At 38.6% G+C, this 14,313-nt stretch overlaps 1 protein-coding gene and 1 pseudogene across 5 annotated transcripts in view; one reads left to right on the top strand and one right to left on the bottom strand.

The window, feature by feature from the left end:
* The window catches only part of TENM2 (teneurin transmembrane protein 2), an 867,288-nt gene that overhangs the window by 331,754 nt on the left and 521,221 nt on the right, over positions 1–14,313 (top strand). The window lies entirely within an intron of this gene.
* Positions 5,116–5,904, bottom strand: LOC118711465 (annotated as a pseudogene).

The raw sequence follows: 14,313 nt of genomic DNA, 5'->3' as shown, positions 1-14,313 counted from the left end.
TCCCCTCTGAGTGGCATAGCAATGCTCTGACCATTTAAACCATTATTTTAATCATCATACTCATTCCTGTACACCTGCAATAAGATTAAAAATCAATAATTCACTAACAACAGTTAATTATAGGCTGTATCTGAACTCATAAAATTTTACCTGGTTTTGCTATTATACATTTTACAGTACATTTTTTTCAAAGGAAACAAAGTTAGTTAAGCCTTTCTCTGGGAGTTGGTGGTGAGAGTTTGGGAGAATTCTCAAAATTGGGGTCTGAAGAACATTTAAGAATATTCCAGGATGCTGGTGTGGCTCAGTGGTTGAGTGTCTAGCTATGAGCCAGGAAATCACAGTTCGATTCCTGGTCAAGGCACATGCCTGGGTTGCAGTCTGGATCCCCAGTAAGGGTGTGCAGGAGACAGCTGATAAGTGATTCTCTCTCATCATTGATGTTTCTATCTCTCTCTCCCTCTGTTTATCTCCAAAATCAATTTAAAAAAATAATATTCCACAAAATTAAATTTGGTTTTCAAATTAGAACAATTACCTAGTATGTCTAAGAACTGCTGCTTTGTTTATCTTCCTTCTTGGAGGGTATGCTGACATATCAAAGGCTCTGAGAAGACCTGCAGAAAATATGTATATGAAGCTTTGTTTTTCTAAACTTTTTGTTAAAAGGAATACTTTAAAAATTGAAATTTGACACCTGGTATTTCAAAACCCTGGTCTACAGTAGTAATTAGTAGCTAGCATTAAGTACACCCTCCTGTTTTTATTATACTTTTTATATAACCTTATGCATGATATTAACATATTTTTAGGAATATTTGTTCATTTAACAGTCATTCAGCAAATATTTGAAGATCTTTTCTGTGCCAGGGACTGTTGGGTACTGAGAACATATTAATGCAATCATAAATCTTAATTTTGTTTTTGAAATGGATGATATATATATATATATATATATATATATATATATATATATGTTAACTTAGTTGCTAATATAAGTAATTCTATCTAATAAAAGAGTAATAAGCAAATTGACCACCACTCCAAGACACAGATGGCTGCTCCCATGTGGTCAAAGACGGCTGCACCTAAGTGGACACAAGATGGCCACCACAAGATGGCCTGCAAGGGAGGGCAGTTGTGGCCAGTTAGGGGTGACCAGGCCAGCATAAGAGGACAGTTGGGGGTGATCAGGCCAGCAGAGGAGGGCAGTTGGAGGAGACCAAGCCAGCAAGGGAGGGAAGTATGGGTGTGACCCAAACCTGCAGGGGAGGGCAATTGTAGGTGGTCAGACAAGCAGAGAGGGCAGTTAGGGGTGTCCGGACCAGCAGAGGAGGGCAGTTGGGGGAGACCAGATCAGCAGGGGAGGGAAGTTGAAGGGGTCCAGGTCTTCAGGGGAGGGCAGTTGGGGGTACCAGGATAGCAGGGCAGTTGCGGGGATAGGGGATTCTGCAGGGTAGGACAGTTATGGGTGACCAGGCCATCAGGGGAGGGCAGTTAGGGGTGATCGGGCTGGCAGTGGAGGGCATTTGGGGGCGACTAGGTCTGCAGGAGAGGACCGTTAGGGGCAATCAGACTGGCAGGGAAGGGCAGTTATGGGTGACCAGGCCAGCAGGGAAGGGCAGTTAGGAGCAATTGGGCCAGCTGGGGAAAAGTTAGGTGTCAATCAGGCTGTCAGGGGAGTGGTTAGGGGATGATCAGGCTGGCAGTCATAGGCAGGTGGGATTAGGCCTAAACAGGCGGTTGGACATTCCTCAAGGGGTCCCAGATTGGAGAGAGTGCACCCTGGGCTGAGGGACACCTTTCTCCCCACCCCCAATCCCCACACACGAATTTTGTGCACTGGGCCTCTAATAAATTATATTTTAAAATCAAAGTATTCAAATTCACCAAATGTAGACTATTTTAGAATATTGGTAATGTTTTAGAAAAATCAAAATAATAGATATTTTTAATAATCATTTGGGCACTGTGAACTGAGCAGCTACCGTATTTATTGTTGTGACTTTCCATGGAATACTGACAATGATGCATAGAAATAACTCATAGTTGTAAATTTTTCAATCAGAAGCAAAGAAATTCAAAACCTTACTTCTAGCCACTTGCTTTAACTGAATATCTATGATCTAAACCAAACCCTTCAAAAGTTTTAAAAATCAGCCTATCAACAAAATTTTATAAGCTGCCTATCTTGGGGTGTGAATTGGGTATTGTACACATCTGGCTCATTTTTCCAATTCTAAGGGGAGTTGGGTTAGAAAAACTATTTTTAGAAACAGTAAGCATTTTAAAAGTTCACAGCAGCTTCGGGCCATTGATTTGAGTAATAGCATATGAGGGGGAAGACACAGTAATTCTCAGTCTCATTCTTGTGTAGCTGGTGCCACGCCAGTGACGTCACTAAATGAAAAGCCTCTGCCAAGTTAATTTACTCAATTGGTTTTCACAAATTACATACCTTATTAATTATCTCTTGTGGTAGAGAAAACCAATTCAAACTGGCTTAAGTAAATAAGAGTAAAAACAAAAATAAAGTTAATAAGACAATACCCCAAAATGGTTTAAGAGATATTATCTCACTTCATGAGTATAATTTGCTTTAGATTAGATTCAGTGGTACTTACCATGTCATGAGGACCCTGTGTGTATCTTGCCTTCTGGTTTGGCATGGATCTCAGACACGCCCCTCCACCTGTTGGTTCCCAGCACCTGCATGTTTACAAGCAGAAAATTCAGCCACACTTTCGATCTCTTTTTACGATTCTCTAGCTTGATTCTCATTGGCTATCCTGACTCATATACTTACACTTCAGCCAATCATACTGGTCAAGAGAATAGAATGACCTTATTGGCCAGGCTTGGGGGATGTTTCCAATCCTGGAATTGGCATAGAACGAGGGAATGACAGGGATTGCGGGAGGTGTGGTTTTCCCAAAAGGAAATTGAGGCACATTTACCAAAAGCAGAGGGAATCGATGCCACACAGGCAAAATCAACAGGTGTCTATTATATTTTTTCTTTTGTATTTTTAAATTAAATTAATTGGAGTGACATTGGTCAACATAATTGTATAGGTTTCGGGTGTGGGTTTCTATGATACAAGATGTGTATATCGTGCTATTTTCCCACCACCCAAAGTCAAATCTTCTCGTCACCATATATTAGGTCCCCCCTTCTTTCCACACCCCCTTCTCTCTGGCAACCACCATGCTGTTGTTTGGGTTCATGAGTTTCCGTTGTTTTTTATTTCAAGTGAACATTTTCATAGAGCTGGGAGGTGTTAAGAAAACAAAAAGAGGGAGTTTCTCATCAGTTGGGCCTAGGGATAGTGGGAGAGGAAGGGGCCCAGAGATCAGCTCATTCAGCCACCTCTCAGCTCTTAAGGGAAGTGGACCATTGTCCTGATGTTTCTGGGATGATCCTGGCTGTTATCCAGGGTAATTATTAATAGCTCCCCCTTTACTCTCAAAAGCATTCTGATTTGCTTGTGCTTCAAAAACAATTGTAAAACTCTGGCTCTGCACCAAAGCATTCATTGTGATAAGTAGCTCTGTCTCATCAAAACAATATGAAGATCTTGGAACAGTTTAACTGCTTATTCTCTCCCAGTTTTACTTGTTTTTCATACAAAATTAAACTTCATTCTTACCATTTTATATGGTTAATATTTATATAGAGCTATCCACATTTAATAAATTCTGCATTGCAAAAACTGGTTTGGCTCAGTGGATAGAGCGTCGCCCTGTGGACTGAAAGGTCCTGGGTTCGATTCCGGTCAAGGGCATGTACCTTGGTTGTGGGCTCATCCCCAGTAGGGGGTGTGCAAGAGGCAGCTGATCGATGATTCTCTCTCATCGATGTTTCTCTCTATCCCTCTCTGTAAAAAAAATCAATAAAATATAAATAAATAAATAAAGTAATAAATTCTGCATTAATCATTGTTTCTTGAACCTCAGTCATTTTCCTGAGATAAATTTTCATATTCCTGAACTTTTCCTTTGGAATCTTGCTGCTTAAAATAACATCCATGGACCAACATTATCAGTATCACTTGAGGGCTTGTTAGAAATGCAGAATCTGGGGCCTACTGAAAAAAATATATTTTTAATATATATAATCTGAGGATGACATATATTATCTGAAGTCTGCATCATTAGGAACCTTTCCTAGTGTATGTTTTTCATTTGCTATAGGGACTTGTGCTCAAAGCTATAGGTTGGAAGATATATAGGCATACAGATATATATATATATATATATATATATATATATATATATATATACACACACACACACACACACACACACACACACATAATTAGAGATCGAGATATAAATACCAGACTTGTTCCTCATACCATCTAAATCAGAATCTCTGGCCATGGGGCCATTACTCTAGGAGAGGTTCCTTTAACTAGGATCAGTTGGTGACAAACTCTTATGTGTTTGTTTGTTTAAAAAATACTCATTACTAAATAATAGTTTAGCCAGTTCTAAGTTGAAATTTTTTGTTTCCAACAGGCATTTAAATATTTAGAAGATTTTTAGTCTTTTTTGTCTTTAATTGTTGTGGCTGGGAAATCTGTTGAGAGTAAATGTTTTTCCTATGTAGATAATCTGTTTTTAATTGCTGGTTGTTACTAAGATCTTTTCATTGTCTTGGATTGGGAAGTTTTACTCCATTGTGGCTAGATATATGTTTCTTTCTTATTATTACATTTCAAATTTATTGTGTTTTCTTAATCTGATGATTCAGATTCTTTATCACCTTTGAAAACTTCTTAGCTATATTATTTTCCCACATTTTATTTATTATTTTTTTCCCTATAAGGTAAGTTAGATTTGTCCAAGGCATTTTCATTTTATCTTTCCCAGTTTCTCTTATTGTCTCATATTTTAGTGTTCTTTTCAGTCTCTTCGGCATTCTAGATAAATTCTGTGTACTAATTCTAATATACTACTAAACATATACATTGAGTTTTTATTCAATGATTTTATTTTTTTTTACTTCTTGAATTTCTATTTAGAATAATTTATTTCTATAAATTAATATTACAAATCTGACCGGTCTTTCTTCAATAACTTCTTACTCCTTTCTCATTATTTCAATTCCTTATTTTTCTTATCAAATGACTTTACTTGAGGCAACAAATGAAATATAATTTAACTCAACAGGAAATATCACACTTGGAGGGAAAACATAAAACACACACCTTAATGCCAAACAGTGTTTCCAAAGCCCAGCACGGACATTTCCAGACTGATGGCAGAATGAGCGTTTCCATGGAACAAAACTGAGTCCAAGTCTGTCTTGGAAAGTTTTCTACTTCACCGCCATTTCTCAAGGCCACATGATGCTTGTGGCCTTTCTCAGGGCCAGGTAGCCAGTGACGACATCGGAGGGCAACCTTCAATGGTGCTGAACTGCAGCTTGCTCTGGGGTCAGTGTAGTCAACAAGAAGACCTGAAACATCAGAATACTTAGCTGGTTTGAAGGATGAAGAAGCATCAATACTGAAGTAGCTAGGATCATTCAATTGCCATGACAATGCCCATTCAGAAACAAGAATTTATTTCAGGTTCTTCCAGGTTCTCTTCTTCTTGCCAGCTAATGCCAACATGACCAGAGTGCACAAAGTTGGGATCCTTAAATGGCATAGGTTTTGAAGTTTTTTCCACAGGTCCTGTGCTAAATTTAGAGGGCATTTTATTCTCACTCATGGCTTCCATACTGATACCCTGTGCAAAGCTAAAGGCAGACACTTTTTTCTTCTTACCAGCGCCATATTCCCTGCTGCTGCTGCCATTCTGGGAAAGACTGGCTGGCCTCTTTTTGCTGTTCTGGGCTAACCCTGGAAGAGCTGTGGGGACCACAGTTGGAATTTGAGCCACCATTTCTATCCTGACTCTTCTTTCTCCCTTCCTCTTTGCTTTCTCTGTGAAGCTATTTCATTTCTTAAAAAACAAACAAACAAACAAACAAAAAACACTTAGACATACTTATGTTATAATCAAAATCTCATAATTTCAGTATCTAAAGCTTTTTTCCTATTGTTTCTGCTGATTACTGTGCATGAACTCTCTCTTCCTTGTTTGTTTTGCAGTTTTGGAGAGTGAACTTGTGTTACGTGTAATTAATCCGTGAATATTTTTTGAGACCTGAATAGAGGATGCATTCTATCCTCGTAGAGAAATTTCTGCTGGCTTCTGCCAGGTTCTATAAAATATAACCATGTCAAGACCACTTTGATTCCTTGTCTTGGAATTTCCTGATATATGCTGGTTATGTAAATTTTGAGTCCAAAATTTGCCTAAGGGCAGGTCTAAGGTACATTTTTAAGAAGGTACTTTTTTTTTTTTCCATCTAGAATTCAGCAATAGATAAACAAATTCCCTTGGCTGGCTCTTTGCTGCCTGATGATTTTCTGTTTTAATTCCACCCTTTCCCTGAGGGTAAGTGCCCCAGCTTCAAGTCGTTCATGCTGTTAATGAGTAAAGTGCAGCTCAGAGTTTGACTTGCTCAGGGTCATACAGCACCTAGGAGGCAGAGATGAAAAAAGGACCCAGATCTTCTCATAGTCCAATTATTTCCAGTCCAACAAAACAAGCTACAAAAATAGCAATGCTTTCTTCTAATAAGAATGGCTTCACCTTTGCCTCCAATTGGACAAGTAACAGCAAGATTCAGTTATTTCTCATGGTTAAGTTTGATGAATTGTAGAAATAGGTTACTTAGATATATTTTAAGAATCATAAGAACATAAAAAGTCATGTGGGATAAGACTTATAGTCCACACTATTCAGTATTTTGTCTTTTATAGTAGCGCCAAGGGACAATGGTGTGACATGATGATAGTTGCCCTTCGTGATATTGTCCTCAAAGGAGGCATCCCTAACTGGGAAAGATCTATCATCCAAGAATTTCTCTAAACCCTTCCTGAACTCTCATTATATTTTTGGTCTGTACAACCTTAAGGCATGGCTTTGTACGGAACTGAGCTTATACTAGTCAAGACATGGGCTAAATAACCCTAAGGTCTTTTTAAAATATGATATTAAGTATCATGAATCTTATTGTATTAGTAGACTCTGAAGAGGAAGGCACATAGAGTCATGTGAAGCTTAGATTCTACAAGGAAGCAGACTGTGTTCAAATACACCTGGTGTCCTAGCTGTGTGACCTTGGGCAAAGTCTTTCAATCTCCCTAGGGAGGGGCAAAGATTTTATCCTTCATAGGATTACTATGGAAAATGAATAAGATGATACATATAAAATCACCTAGCATAAGGCTTATAGTAAACAGTCACACTATTCTTCCTGGTTCTTCCTGGTACTATGATTGATGATTTTATTGTTATTAGCAGGGTAATATCTTCATCCTGATCACAAACATCACACAAAAAGTGCATATATCCCATTTCATAATTTTTAAAACATACAGCTCATGAGGGACAGAATAGGCTATGAGAGGGATGAAGTTAACACAACTTCAAACTATTTTGATTTTTATAGTAGCAGTGTGACAGAATAAATCGCCAACCATTCAGAAAACAGCTACTATAATATCTTTGGATGTGTTGTAGATGTCCTGCATTTTGAAAATGACCGTTGTAAACTAATCAAGTAAATAAAAAATCACTTGGGGTTCCATCTTGGATTTTACCCTTATATAAATTGACTCTGATAGTTGGTCATTGGGTTTCTTCAATTACTTTATTTAAAAACAAACAAACAAAAAAAAAACCATGTGGTATGGAATTGCTCTAATGTTAATACAATTGGAGGGCTTTCCTTGGAAAGTGGCCTCTCTATTCTCTCTCAATGTCTCCATCTGCCCCTACATTTACTTTGCACTAGTAACAGTACTCAGTTTTCATTGACATTATCTTCTAAATACAATCAGATCAAAAATCACCAACATCATTCTCATTCCTCTCCTGCACACTGCTGCTAATCCAGCTGATAACTTCTGCTTCAGTAACCTTTGATTCCATTGCTGGACATGCTCTGTGTGGTTTTCTATTGGACCAAAGTCACAGGGATTTGTGTAAACAGGTGATTCCCATCAGCAAAGGTGTAAGAGGTGGCAACTACCATTAACTGGACTTTGCTCCCACTGGGCATGGAGACTGTGAATCAGTAAGTCCCTGAGGGTGACATGTACCAACTGGAGCCTGCATCATCTGGGACCTTCCTAAGCACATGTTTTTCATTTGCCACAAGGGCTTATGCTGCAATCTGTAGGTTGGAAGCAATAGAAGTGAAACTTCTAAAAAATGATAGTGAGCCCTGTCCCATGTGGCTCAGTGGGTTGGGTGTCTTCCCATGCACCAAAAGGTTTCCGGTTAGATTCCCAGCCAGGGAACAAGCCAGGTAGGTTGGCAGGTGAGGTCCCTGGTCGGGGTTTATGCAAGGGGTAGCTAATGGATGTTTCTCTCTCACTGCTGTTTCTCTTTCTTCCTCTTCTTACCTCTCTCTCTAAGAAATCAATAAAAAATACATATTTTTAAAATGGCAGTAAGCATTGAGAATGTTCTAACTAAGTTCACATAGGTATTGACCTACCTGTTATGTGACACTTTCTACTCCAAACTAAATCTACTTAGGATTGCTGACAAAATCATGACTTCTTCAAATATTTGCCATTGCCTCAGCAGATTACTGAAGTCCTCTAAGATTAAGTTGCCTCATCTGTAAATTGGGAATAAATGTGAAAGTTATTTTAGAATTATTTGAAAGTTAAATAATATAGATCAAGCATAGTACTTCGAGTGCCTGGCACATTTTACATATACAAGCATACATATATCTACATATATATTCATATATTTATATTTATATATAATATTAATGATATTAGCCCCAATGATATCCTATACTTGATATTTTTCACAAATAGTCTGAGATCTCCAGATCTCCATTCCTCAACTTATAGCTGGGAAGCAAAGTGGACAATAGAAGACATTACTTTAAATTCAGTCCAAATCTTAACTTGTGTTTGATATACCCTTCAATTATGGAGTAAAAGTCCTTCAATTATAGAGGTAGATGATTTCTGGACCAGTTCAGTAGATCAGTAGTTCAATGGTGTCTTTGTGATGGTGTTGGCCATGTTTCCCCTTCCATTGCATTCGGCTTCACTTTCAAGTGTTTCACTCTCATAGGACTGCATCCAAACCAGGAGGTACACATAGGGAAGGGCTTTATCTCAAGGATCTCTTTTTCCATCAGAGAGTAAAATCATTCTCAGACTCTAACACAGCTTCTTTTCCTTTATGTTTACTTGGATATGTCTGCCCACCCATCCATCAAATAAATCGAGTGCAAGAAATTACTAGACAATTGGACAAAATATAGGTCCATCCTCTGGGCTAGGGGAGGGGCTAACCTTCTAGCATAAGCAAAATTGGGATTTGGTTAGAGAGAAGGATTGGGAAAACAACTAATGGCCAACAACAGTATCTGACAGGGACAGAGAAAAGGGGGCAGTCCCTCTGTAATGTCCACTTTTGTTCTCTGGTCATTTATCCCACTGATGTGAGTGACTCTTGCTTTTTTTTCTCAGGTTATAAATATAATAGGAATGTGCCAAGTATACCACCATGTATTGGTTGGTGTAGATCATAAATTGCAGGGATTCATAGGAAGCTTCTACATATCTCAGTTTCTCTGTATGTTACTTAAGACATGGCCAGCAGCCTGGTAAAGTGGAAGAGAAGTCCCAGGAAAACACAGTCAACAACTCTCCATCCTGAAGTTTATTTCTTGCCTGCAAATCAAATTAGATATTGATCTTTCATCTGGGGAGAATGTCTTTCATTGGGACCTCAGTGCCCCAATTCTCATAACAAAGTCCCCAACAGAGAAATCATGATCTGGTTGTCTCGCCTTTGAAAAGCTCCCTTGACTCCCGGAGTCACTCCCGGAGTATGTGAGCTCAGTGTTTTCACTTCTCCCTCCTTCCTGAGGCTGCCTTGTGTATTTAAGGATAAGAGTTCAAGGTCATCGAGTCAAATCTCCCTCAGCTCCACAAACACCCTCTGGTGAAATAGAGAATTCTAGCTCTAGTCTTGTTTATCTGAGACTTGCCTTGTGCTATCGAGGATTGTTGTCTCACTTTACATCCTATGTCTCTTATGAAAGTGTTAGAAGGTTGCGTTAACTAATGTTGATGCTGTTTCATACATTTTAGAACCATTCCACACATGTTAAGCACTATTACTGGCTAGGTCGTTCCACATTTGCATTAATTTGACTTCTAGCATTGTCCCTGCTCTCTAATAGAGGGAGAGGTCCCTTGAGCATTTCCTGGCTTCTTAGAAAGAAAACGATGCCAATGCACAAGGAGGGGATTAATTTCCCTTTTTGCTTTTAGATGATTCTTAAAACCTTTCTGCTTGACCTTGAGTGAGAATGATCTGGAAAACAGTGACTTCTGATAATAAAGGCCTAATGTATTAAAATATTTGATCAGGAGTTAAAGAATAAATTAGCAGTCATGTGGTCCTGCATTTTTAACGAGCATGCTTTTAACATAGCCATAGGCTGCTTCTTCCCTTTGGAATTTCCAAATAGAATTGAAGAAATAAATTAAGAAACAGTGGGAGTATTTCCAAGGAAACCAGGATGATTTGGGTGAGAGTCTACCTGCCATGTTTCTCAATGTTTTCATGAAAATCATGGTGTGTTTCTCTCTCTCTCTCTCTCTCTCTCTCTCTCTCTCTCTCTCTCTCTCTCTCTATATATATATATATATATATATATATATATATATATGCTCATTTATTACAAAATCTTCATTTCATTAGTTTGGGGACTATAGCTTTTAGTCCAAAGAAATATGGAAGCATCTCTTGCCAGAAGAATAATGCATACATGCATACAGATGCATACAGGAAGTGAAAGACACAGGTTCACATTAGATGGCACAAAGAATTGCTTTAGACAAAGCTTTGCGCATCCTACTCACAAATATTCCATGGCGTGTTGCCCTTTTCTGACATGCCACCCTCAGCTGCTGCATGACACTTCTTGAAACTGTAGTTACACATCACACGTACTGAGTTTTTCATCCCAATGCCAAATTGGAGGAAAGTCAGCTTCATACTGGTTGTACTTTTTAGGGGATGGAGGGTGGGAGTGCAGATGGGGGAGTGAGTGCCTGTAATTAAGTATAATGATTTAAAATACAGCTTTCAAAAGAGGTTTAGACAAACCAGTGGTTGTAGGTCATAGGCTGTGCTTTCCTCACTAATAATTGCAAAATCTATTGCTGTCCCCTTTGAGTTTATTTTTAATAAAAGATTATTAAAACAGAATAAAAGCTTAATAAGTAGATTAGTTAGAACAATAGTCCTCATGAGAATGTTTTGATTCCAAAGATAGCTGCTAAAGATAACCCTAAATGCAATCAGGTTTAGCTCCCTGCCTGTGTGAAAGGAAGGTAATACCCTCAGAGATTTGCCAACAGATGACTATTTTTTTAAGTGTCTCTTTCTACATTTAAATTAGTCTTTCCTCTGGGCACCAGCAACAAAACCTTTGTGAAGAATCACCAGAGAAACAGAGCTCTGAATAAATGCTCAGTGGAAAATTATTTTTGTGAATCTGGTTTTAGATGTTTCACATCAAAAAGATGGATGGCAGTGCATCCAAGAGGGAGTGCTTTTTGATCCTTCTCTGTCCTCTTTGTAATTTTAAGGATCAAAACTCCCAAGGTGGCCAGAGATAAGGACAAAGAGAGCGGTGCAATTTCACTAAACATACACACATTATAAAGGGCAATGAGATCCAATGTCAGTGACGGTGTATCCACACCCTCACCTCTTTGTTTCATTTTATTAAGTTCATTCCCTTTTGGCCTGATATATTGTATACTTATTCACATTCATTCTCTCTTTCTCTATCTCCTCTCTCTCTTTTTCCCCTTTCTTTCTCCCTTCCTACCCCAATTTTCTATGTATGTTAAAAGATCTAAATGACACTCAGAAAAACTAATTTATAGACATGATCATTCAAATTTTAATAACTGTTATTACTCAGATAAGTTCTTCTGACAAGACAGCACAGTATCGCTATTCTCTATGACCTCCTGTGAAGTGCTGCCTTCCAGTTTCCATCTCCACCCTTTCATTTCTTCCTTGAAAGATATCTTGTCTCATCTTATCCTACATCAGTCACCTCTAGGATACACATGCTATTCTCAGCAGCCTTCTGGACAACTCTACCCATTCCAAAGAAGCCTTCGGGTGGTGCATTTTCCCATCCTTCATGGGAAAGTTTCCTTTTCTATTCTTCCCTACTCATTTTTGGCCCTGAATCCTTTCACTCAGCCAGAAACTTAATCCCTGTTTGGTTAGGAATGATTGGGAAGCTGAGCACTGTCTCTAGCATGTAAGTGTATGAAGTCCTCTGTTGTCAAGTTAATGGGACTCATCCATGTGTCTATCCACACTCATCCAAGTGTGATGATAAATGTGAAATATTGTGTCCATTTTTTAATCTACTTTTTGAGTTAAGCCTTTGGCATCACAGTTATTTGAGGTGTAAAGAATATAGACACAAGACATCACTAATATGATTTGGTCTCACATATATGTATCCCGCCCCACACCTCTATAGAGATGACTGGTACTCATTTGCTTTGTAAAGATAATGTGTATTAAAATGATATTTATATTGAGACCATTTTATTATTTCATAATAGCTTTGAGATAATTGGGAAAGTATTTAAGAGTCTATGTATTTACTTGACACAGTCACAAAATTGGTTAGGGATCAGTCACTCACTATAATTTTACAATCATGTCTGTTAGGACTTACAGCAGTTTTATCAATGCATAGATACTATTTGTCACATGGCCCTGTCTGTACTTATACCCATGAGTGGGACTCAATTTCAATCATATTTTATTATTTAACATCTTACGTGCTTTGGGTGATAGGAATCTCAACTTACTATTTGTCACTATTGTTTTAATTTGTGTAGTGTGTGCAAACTGCTTTAACAATGAGAAAACCAATGAAGCCCTTCTAATTTTAGATTAAAATATTGTTCCCATTAACAATTTTATTTGGTCCCCATGTCAAAACAAATTTGCTCACTGCTAACTGAGAAGGATGTTCATCCTTTTGGTTGCCCATTGAGTAGCTTTCTGGAACAAAGATTGTCTCTTCTAAGCCCTAAAATGTGTTCCTTCACCTCAGATGTATTGCACATCCACTATGTACACTGAATTTCAAGTACTTGAGAAGGATGTGATGGGCCAGCCTCACTGTTAACCATAAAGGATGTTTGTGGGGACATTAGAAGATATTATTCAATCATTAAAAATAAAAATAAAATAAAATACTGACATCCATGTTGGTGGTCTCAGAAAAGGGGTGAGGTTGAGAGACCCCAATTGAATCTGCAGCTTCTATTACATTTGAACCCTAGAGACACATTCCTGCAAACACCTGTTTTTTTTTCTGAGTGTAGAACAATTCATATTATATACACCCTTCTACTGACCTATCTCTTTGAACCCTGCAGGCACTTGACAATTGATGAACAAAATAATATTGTGTGCTCTTGGGGCTATTGCAAACCCTTTTGTGTCTGTAACAGCTCTCATTTTTCCAACATATGGGAGAGGTACAACCTGGGGAGAGGCTGTGTAGAATAACTGAGATAGCGTGGTCTAAACCCCAGGGGCACTAATGACATTGTATTCACGGAGCAAAGTGAGAATGTTCTATAACGATGTCATTAGACTCCCGAGAAGGCTAACTTATTGCTGGCTCGAATTTCTCTATTACATTCTCTTTAAAAGAGGAATAAACTCCAGGGTGTAGGGCTGTGTGGGGGGACTGACATTGAATATCTGTGCCTCCAGTCACTCTGCTGAAGCCACCTGACCTTTCCACATGCGTGCAGTTTAGTCCATTCAGCTGCCCTTTCGATGGAGACCAGTGCATTTCCAGGATGATTCAGGTCAGGTCACCTCACCTGGGGTCAAATGCCGATTATTCAGTCATGCCATCCCCTTTGCTCTGCTTCAGCATCTCTGGACATTTATTCTATAGGTTCTCACCTTTGGTTGGGTGTCCCCAAATGGTTATTCCTGTGAAAGAACATAGGCAACTCAAATATAGAGACCTACAACTGATGCCTATAACACATTCACAGCCTTTCCTGTGGAGGCAGATGCCCAAAGCAGACAGTCTGAAACATGTATTTGAAAGGCATAATTAATCGCAGCAGGGGGAAATCAATAAGAAGAGACATTAAAAATTTGAGACCAGGGCTCTGCAGCTGAATAGCTCTGTGAC

The sequence above is a fragment of the Pipistrellus kuhlii genome, unplaced genomic scaffold (genome assembly GCF_014108245.1).
Source record: "Pipistrellus kuhlii isolate mPipKuh1 unplaced genomic scaffold, mPipKuh1.p scaffold_m20_p_8, whole genome shotgun sequence".
Lineage (NCBI taxonomy): Eukaryota > Metazoa > Chordata > Mammalia > Chiroptera > Vespertilionidae > Pipistrellus > Pipistrellus kuhlii.
The sequence above is the reverse complement of the archived record's forward strand: the minus strand, read 5'-3'. Positions and strand labels throughout refer to the sequence as shown.